This window comes from Protopterus annectens, chromosome 5.part0 (assembly GCF_019279795.1).
Source record: "Protopterus annectens isolate FY-2018-M chromosome 5.part0, PAN1.0, whole genome shotgun sequence".
In the NCBI taxonomy this organism is placed as follows: Eukaryota; Metazoa; Chordata; order Ceratodontiformes; family Protopteridae; genus Protopterus; species Protopterus annectens.
Genome location: NC_056735.1, coordinates 1,717,554,741 through 1,717,564,403, shown reverse-complemented (window position 1 = coordinate 1,717,564,403; position 9,663 = coordinate 1,717,554,741). Strand labels below are relative to the sequence as shown.

The 9,663-nt window shown below is 36.6% G+C and overlaps 1 protein-coding gene across 1 annotated transcript in view; it reads left to right on the top strand.

The window, feature by feature from the left end:
* The window catches only part of HGD (homogentisate 1,2-dioxygenase), a 622,110-nt gene that overhangs the window by 226,707 nt on the left and 385,740 nt on the right, over nt 1-9,663 (top strand). The window lies entirely within an intron of this gene.

Sequence of the window (9,663 nt, the reverse complement as noted above, 5' to 3'; positions counted from 1 at the left end):
ATCTAAAATGCGAATGCATGTACATTGACACATAAAGGTTGATGTACATACACAGCAAAACACGTAAACAGCAAAAATCAAAATGCCGAACGTGTTTCATCAGCAAAATGTGCCACATAGGTAAGTACAAAATAAAAAAAAAATTAATTAACACGCTTTGCCCCTCCACACCCCCCTTTTTAAATATACCAACTTTGTGACGGCACTACAGTGGGGAAAAGGATATATTTCCTTATCCCCACCATCGTGCTGCTGGCTAGGAAACACGTTCGGCATTTTGATTTTTGGCGTTTATGTGTTTCATGGTGTATGTACATCGTCCTTTATGTGTCGATGTACATACATTCGCATTTTAGATCTTTCGGGTTTCTAATAGGTAACCGGTGGAACTATGCAAGGAACTTGGCTTAGTAGCAGATCACTTAAAAGTACTGTCCTGTACCTGCTATATTACAAAATAAAGATGAGTTCAGTTTGATTTACATATAGGATGAGTAGCCGTAAGTGTGTTGTCCTGCATCTTCTTGATAAAAATCAAAGATTCTACTTTAAACATTTTAATTTCATTCCTGAAAAGAGTGCTACTGTCAGTAAAGCTGACTTGAGAGCAAAATGTAGACATTTTCTCAGATTTTGAGACTGTAAAAGATACATCTCTTTTATTCTGCATATTTGTTTACTGTGAAATTAGCTTTGCAGACTACACATGGAGTAGAACATAAATCCGCCATGCCTGCTGTTAAGCAGCTACTATGTTTCTGCATTTGATTCTTGTTGTTCACACACCTTCTGACAAAGAAAAGCCAGTTCAACTAAAACAGCCAAATAATTGGAATGTTTAACATATTCAATAAGTACAGCATTTGCAATCCATATTAATCAGCCATAATTTCTTAACTTTTGATCAGATCACATTACTTTGATCAAAAGTTAATCAGAGAGCTTCAAACATTTATATAGGTTCATAGGTTCATAGATTCATACTAGGCTATCTGCCCTGGGGCAATTATAAGCCTAGCCCGATTCTGTATGGCTTACGCCACCCCTTGATTTGAGTATACTGTGCCCTTTTTAAGGTTTAGTTTACTGTGCCTCTGTCTAATAGTGACACGGGAGTAATCCCTGGGACAAACCTACGATCCCCCATCCACTTATCGAGATTCTTCTTGAAGAGATTCAGTGAGGTGCTCTGCCTCACATGAACTGGAATTCTATTCCAGAGCGAAGGGAGCCTCTGGGTTATGAACCTGTCCCTCCAGCAAGTTCTATTTATTTTTGTGCTGAGGTTCAAGTCCCTCGAGCGTGTGGCTCTAAGGGATTTAGATTTACTGAGGTGGAGCATGTCCATTAATTCTGGATTTAACATAGCTTTGTATGTCAGGCATAGATCGCCTCGAAGTAGGCGGTATGCAACTGAGTAGAGCTGGAGTTTTTTTAACTGAGCAGCATATGGCATCTGTTTGAGACCCTTGATCCTCTTGGTGAGATACTTTTGGGGTCTTTCTAATTGCTGCAGGTGTCGGGTAAGGTACATCCCAAAAGGGGCATTGTATTCTATGATGGGCCTGATAAGGGATGAATAAAGGGGCACGATTACCTCTCTTGATCTAGATGTGAAACCCTTCATGATGAGGTGGGCTATGTAGAAGGTCTTTCTAACCACTTTGGCAATGTGGTTTTCAAAGGAGAGATTGCTATCAACTTGGGTCCCCAGGTCCCTAATAACTTTCTCTGTACTTAATGGGTTTCCGCCTATGTGGTAATTTGTGGGCACATTGTTTTTGCCAAAGGGTATGACTATACATTTTTTGGCATTTAGCTTTAAACCATGGCGCTGGCACCAGTTATCTGTCTCTGTGAGACCTTTTTGAAGGATGTCTGTGTCAGCTGGAGAGTTGATTATGGCACCCAGTTTGCAGTCGTCTGCGAACTTGGTGAGCCATAGTCCTCCCACGTTTGCCTGTACCTCGGAAAAGTATATACCGAACAAGAGTGGTCCCAGGACAGAACCCTGTGGGACACCACTTGTGACCGGTTTCGAGTCTGACGTGGCTCCAGCAACTCTCACTCTGTGGGTTCTGTCTTTGAGCCAGTTTGCGACCCATCTTGTGACATAGGGGTTTATATTTAAGCTGGATAGCTTATCTATGATGCCCGAGTGGGGTATTATGTCAAATGCCTTTGCAAGGTCCAGATAGGCTGTGTGGACTACCTTCCCTTCATCTATGGCTTTGGTGACTGTTTCAAAGAAGTCAACCAGGTTCAAAAGGCAGGATCTGCCCTTGACAAAGCCGAACTGGGTAGGATCTAGTGTCTGTAGGTCCCCAATGTCTTTGTTTATGAGCTCCATGATGATCCTCTCCATAGCCTTGCAGGCTAAGCTAGTCAGGCTTATGGGGCGATAGTTTCCAGGGTCCGTAGAGGCTCCACCTTTGTGGAGTGGGACCACTGTTGCTGTACACCATTCTGTGGGCACATATCCTGTAGTGAGGCTGAGATTGTATAGTTGTTTTATTTGAGGGATTAGTTCCTCTTGTAGTTCATGTAGCACGCAACCTGGGATGCCATCTGGTCCCATGGAAGCAGTGTTTTTTGCTTTGGAGAGGTCAGCCTTCACCTGAGCATCTGAGATGTTTGGGAGGCAGCCCTCTGCTGGGATAGATACTTGCTCTTTTGGGGGGAGGGGGGGAGAAGTTTGCACTGAACCTGTCTGCCAGGATATTGGTGATGTCTGTGGGTTCAGTGTATTTTTTGTCGTTTAGAATCAACTCAGAACAAGTCTGGGAGTTGCATCTCAGGTTTCTAACATAACTGAAAAAAGCCTTATGATTGTCTTTGGTGTCCTGTGCAATTTTTCTCTCGAAGCTGGCCTTGGAGGATTTTATGAGGGATCGTAATTTTTTGCTAGTACTGATCAGAGATGACTTCCCTATTAGGGATTTTGCTCTATCATGTAGTAGCTTCCTCCTTCTGTTGTACAGTTTATTGTTGATGATATTTAATATCGACAAATGAAAAAGCGAAAGACCGATTTTATGAAGCATGTAGCATGACTAGTGCTAAGGATGAAATAAATAATTGGAAGAAAGGCTGGTATCTACTCCGTAGCATAGTCATACTGACCACTGCCTATTAAAGACTGTATCAGTGGTACAAAGCTGGATAAAGAAAATTTAAATTTCTATACAAACTTTGTGATCCCATCCCATCCCATCCCATTCAATATAATGATCACAATTTATTTATTATTTTATCTTCTGTATTTATTTATACCTACCTTATTAGATTGTGATAATTGTTATAATTCCCAATATGCTTGCAAGAAAATAGGTGAATCTTCATATAAAGCAGTTGGAAATCATGACAAGGGCATGTTTTCAAGAGCCAAATAAGTCATCCTACCCCTGTAATATTGTAAAAATCAGCAAAGTCTTAAAAGTGAAATAATATACTATAGGTATTCATCCTAGCCAGGCATGTTTAAGCTGTATTTGTTGTGCTTGGCTTCCAAAAATTTATTTGACATTTCAAGGAAGATACTTTGATAAGGACTGCGAATAATTAAGTTGCAGAGTGCTAGATGTCTCCTTCTTCTCAAGTGTGTGTGTGTGTGTGTGTGTGTGTGTGTGTGTGTGTGTGTATATATATATGTGTGTGTGTGTGTGTGTGTGTGTGTGTGTGTGTGTGTGTGTGTGTGTGTGTGTGTGTGTGTGTGTGTGTGTGTGTGTCCATATAGACAACCCTCTAGAGAAAAAAATCTATTTTTAAGTATCTTCTTGGAGTGTTTACATTGGAATGTCATTCAATGTCTATTTCTTTAGTAAATGGTACTGTAATCTGTTTTTTATTTTATGAATTACTATATGACAGTGCATCAAATGTAATCTTGATTTTAAACAGGGATAGACCAGTTTAGCTTTCATTAATGTAGGCACCTTGGCTAGTACATCACTGATCACAATGGAAAAAGTTGACCAAGCCTGTGCTTTTTTTCAAAATCAGTTATTTTACTTTAAAAACATAAAAGCAATTGCAAAATCTATTTTCTATGATGCAAGTAGAAATAATGATTTTATGCAAGTTCATCAAAACAAGTTTTCTTCTATTATGAAAGTTCTTATGGTATATATGTAGATATAGGTATAGATATAGATATACATATAGGTATAGATATAGATATACATATAGATATAGCTATAGATAGAGATGTTGATATAGATATAGATATAGTTATAGATATAGATATAGATAGAGATATAAATATTGATATAAATATTGATATATATATAGCTGTAGATGTAGATATAGATATAGCTGTAGATGTAAAAACGACACAACCAACTGGTACTCGTAAACACAAAAAGAAAGCGAAACTTGCAGATATTCTCCTTTTCCAAAACTTTATTCCATAAGCGCTTTCATTAGGACTAGTATCCAAACTTCCTCAGACAAAGTTACAGAAGCAATCAATATCTTATATACTTATGCAATTAATAAATAAAACAATGAAACAATTATGTAAAAAGATAGCTGTAGATGTAGATATAGCTATAGATGTAGATGTAGCTATAGCTATAGCTATAGACGTTGATGTAGATGTAGATATAGATATAGATATAGATATAGCTGTAGATGTAGCTATAGATATAGATATAGATATTGATATAGCTATAGCTGCAGATATAGCTATAGATATAGATATAGATATAGCTGTAGATGTAGCTATAGATATAGATATTGATATAGCTATACCTGCAGATATAGCTATAGATATAGATATTGATATAGATATAGCTGTAGATGTAGATATAGATATAGGTTTAGCTATAGATGTAGATATAGATATAGGTATAGATATAGATATAGCTGTAGATGTAGATATAGATATAGCTATAGATATAGATATAGATATAGCTATAGATGTAGATGTAGATGTAGATATAGATATAGCTGTAGATGTAGATATAGATATAGCTATAGATGTAGATGCAGATGTAGATATAGATATAGCTGTAGATGTAGATATAGATATAGCTATAGATGTAGATGTAGCTGTAGGTATAGATATAGATGTAGATATATATATTGATATAGATATAGCTGTAGATGTAGATATAGATATAGCTGTAGCTGTAGCTGTAGATGTAGATGTAGAGGTAGATATAGATACAGATATGGGTGCACTGGTACTTGTTGAATTTGTTTTTAATGGACATCTGTTGAGTCAACTGCATCTGGTAGACTAAACAGATGGCTGACAAGTATGTGATATTGTAGAGTTTTCAGGGTTGGGGAATATGCCCTTTACCACTAAGCAAGGTACAATCCAGACCAGGTAAAACTAAATAGAAACAAACAAAAATCACCCAAGAATGGCCATGTAGGACATGGATAAAATGTATTTACTGTTTTTGTTTAGTATCATAATTCAAACTTCATCAGAATATAAACAAAAAGCCCCTAAAACTTTATATAACCTAGAGTCCCATTACTAAAAAGCAATTGCTAAACTAATTAATTAACTTTCTTAAACAAAAGCAGTGAAATAGTCTAGAATAAAATGTAATTAATATAATAACACAGAATGTATGAGCCAATGATGCCAAACTACCCTTTGCAGAACATTTCACCCATAAAAGGCAACTAAGATGTCTGTCATTACAATCCACCAATAAAAGTCAATATGCACAATCATTGTAGAAGTAAAAATCATCTGAATAATACAACATTGAAGAGATCTGTAACTAATGAAGAGATTGCTACTGGCGAACAACTTTACATTTCAGTGTTTCATCTTCAAATTCAGTGCCTACTGCCCTTGAAGAATTAATTGCCTATGTTACATTAAAAAAAAATGTTGGTAATATTGCAGTAGGGGATGGCTGGCAAACTGACAGCAAATGCATAGTTACAAGGCATCTTACCCAAAGGAGTGCATCATCCTCATTACACCTTAAAGTGCACCACAGTATCAGCAATCCATCTACATGGTGTGGGAATGGAACCTACAGCCTTCTGTCCCAAAGGCAAGTATGCTACCTGTTATGCTACTAACACTGCTCTCAAATTCTATGGACAAAACACTGATTGCCCTTTTTCTAAACAAAACAGTTGCACATTGAAAATAGCCTTAGCACGAGTAACAGTAAACTTTTCTTCCCTTGAAACTCACAATTACTTGAAAATGCAATGAAACTTACAATTCCTTGAGCAGTCTGGTAGTTGGTGTGGAGGATTTAGGCTCTTCTCTCTTCTAAACCACAAAAATCATCTAGCACCAAAGGGTGAAAAAATAACTAATTTATTGTAGCAGCTCCAGCAAATGGTCTTTGGTGCTGAATGATTTTTGTGGTTTACAGTATTGGTTTAGTCTGCGCACCTGCCGTACTTGTGGATCTCTTGTGTGGAATTGGCTTCTTCTCTCTTCGCACCAAGGTAGCTTTGAGCCTGTTAATTCACTAGCCTGTCATTCTTAACTAGGGCATTTCACACAAACACACACACACACACACACACACACACACACACACACACACACACACACACACACACACACACACACACACACACACACACTTACCAATGGAATGGAGTTGCAACTCAACAAAGGAATGGCAGCAGCAAGTTTAAATTCTGAATACGTGGAATGAAGAATGAAGCAGAGGAATGTTTACATTACATCCATGTGATGCAGAATGAAACAAGAATGTGCATGCATAGTGCATGCATCATAATAAAGAGGAATGCATGACATGTTTTATTTTTTTGTAATTGTTTAATTAAAAAGTAAATGTGGCAGTCCCCTGGCCAGCAGGCCATAGGCAACTGCCTAGGCTGTCTGGTGTTGGATCTTACTATGTTCTACATTGTTGTGCTTGGGTGATTTTTGTTTGTTGAATATGCAACAGAATCCAGTGGAAAAAAGGCAGTAATAACATAATAGATGATTAATTGACTCTGCGTAAGTCCCAGGAGCAGTAAAATTAACATAGAAGAAAAAAGTAAACCTGAAATAAAAATAATACCTTAATGAAATAAAGACTAATTTAGGTAATCCCAGGTATGTATGTGTGTGTGTGTGTGTGTATGTGTGTTCTAATTTTATATAAAGCCTCAAACTGCATTTCTGAATATTTGTGACAAAATATTTATTCTGTGGCTTTACCATTTTTAATTGATACTTTAGTATTGTTAGCAGATGACATTAACTGCAAAAGGGTCACACAGAAACATGTGAAACTAAGTTGCATATCTTAGGAACATAGGAATTTAAGAATAATACTAAGCAAATGCTCACTGGAATGATTCAATGCCTGGCTATATACACCTTTAAGTAGACAAACTGAAAACTGAGAAGTTCTTGCCACCCCTGTGAAGCACTTAATACTGCTTTCTTCCCAAATTGATCAGGGCCTTGCACAATAATACTGGTGTAAATTGGTGTCTACCCCATCCAGTAATCCAGACTATCCTTAAAGGTAGTGAAATGAGTACTTTGTTTGACCTGTGGTGGTAACTTATTTCACAGGCTGGGAATATGCACTATTAAGAACCTATCCTTCCAGTGAGTCCTGTTAATGGTTTCATGTAGAGTTACATCCATAGTGTTGTTGTTTGTAGAGGCACTAGTTTTGCAAAGAAATAAAAGATCAAATAGGATTAAGTCTTTCATGGCTCCAAAATCTATACACACATCACTTCATAGCAGCCGAGAGACTACTGTGTAAAAGGAGAGTTCTGCTAATATTTTGGGATATATGATTGATTTAGGTCATTTGCTTTTCATGGTTAGAAATTTTTAAGGCTTTTTCCAGTTGAGTGGGATGTCTGAATTTGTACATATCAAAGGGGTGTGTTATTTGATGATGGGTCTGATAAGGGAAGAATACGGGGTAGGATGACTTATTTGGCTCTTGAAAACATACTCTTGGCAATTAACTGGGCTACATAGAAGAATTTCCAGACTGAAAGGATTCACTACAACTGAAACTCAAACTTTATTAACCAAAGGTTAACACTCTGTCCATCTCACCAAACAATGAAACACTAAAGAACATATAAGTGACTATAGTTTTATATATAATCTAGGAAATCAAAATAAAAAAGGTGCAGTTAATGTTTTTTAGTCAGCTGTTAGCACTTGCAAACCAAGGGATTCCATTAAAAACAAAAGACCAGATTCATAAAGGTTTTCACAAAGTATGCACTTTCTGAATTCAAGAACAACCCTACCACAATGTTTGCATTATCTATTCACTAAAAAAAGTTACACTAAGTGGACACATAGTGTCCCTTTAGTGGTAACCTTTATGAATCCAGCTTAAAGTCTTTGTAAATTTTAAGAAACCAGACTACACACTGACCCATATTTTTAAATAGCCAAAAAATGCTATATTTTCCTTGCAATAAAATGTAAGGATTTAGGGAAAACGATACGCACTAGACAAAAAAATCTAGCTTCCCAGGTGATTTGTTAATATCTTCCATATTTCATATTACTTGTTAGTTCATTAGCTTTGTCTTAACATTCTCACTGACTATAGTAATTAAACAAAATGATCAGACTCTTGCTTTCCTATTTTCTATACCCTTTTTTAATCAGTGAATTAGGCATGACTTATTTTTCTTCTCACTCAAATGCTTTTCCATTATGATTGTTTCCATTTCACACTTGTTTGACTTTTAAGAAGGGTATGCTTCATACTCAAGAGTTCTGTAAATTGTTTTACTAAAAATCTTAGTCATTGCTCACAGACAGATGATTTCTTCCACAATAATGTGAGTCTTTGATTATGATGATATGGGTAAAATGTTGTTTCTAAGGACACAAGGCTTTTGTAAAATGTTATAGCATGAGACTCAGCCCTTGGTCACAAATAGAACGTTTCCTCATAATATCATTATCTTAACATGTGATGATAGGGGTACACTGTAGTTTCTAAAGGACACAATGCAGTGATCATAAGCAAGACTTTTACTACCGCTTTTTTGATTGCTCAGTACTTCTGCTATTCTGTTTCTTTATAGTTTTATTCAATTTTTTCTTTCTCCTGAAGGTCAAATGCATTTACTACTGTGCATTTGTTATCTTGACATTCTAACCTTGATCTTTACGTTACTGATGCATGTTAACATTCCCTTCAAAGAGCTGTTCATTTATCTTGACATTCTAACCTTGATCCTTACGTTACCGATGCATGTTAACATTCCCTTCAAAGAGTTGTGCATTCGTTATCTTGACATTCTAACCTTGATCCTTATGTTACTGATGCATGTTAACATTCCCTTCAAAGAGCTGTGCAGTCATTATCTTGACATTCTAACCTTGATCCTTACATTACTGATGCATGTTAACATTCCCTTCAAAGAGCAGTGCATTCGTTATCTTGTCATTCTAACCTTGATCCTCACGTTACCGATGCATGTTAACATTCCCTTCAAAGAGCTGTGCATTCGTTATCTTGACATTCTAACCTTGATCCTTACATTACCAATGCATGTTAACATTCCCTTCAAAGAGCTGTGCATTTGTTATCTTGACATTCTAACCTTGATCCTTACATTACCAATGCATGTTAACATTCCCTTCAAAGAGTTGTGCATTCGTTATCTTGACATTCTAACCTTGATCCTTACGTTACTGATGCATGTTAACATTCCCTT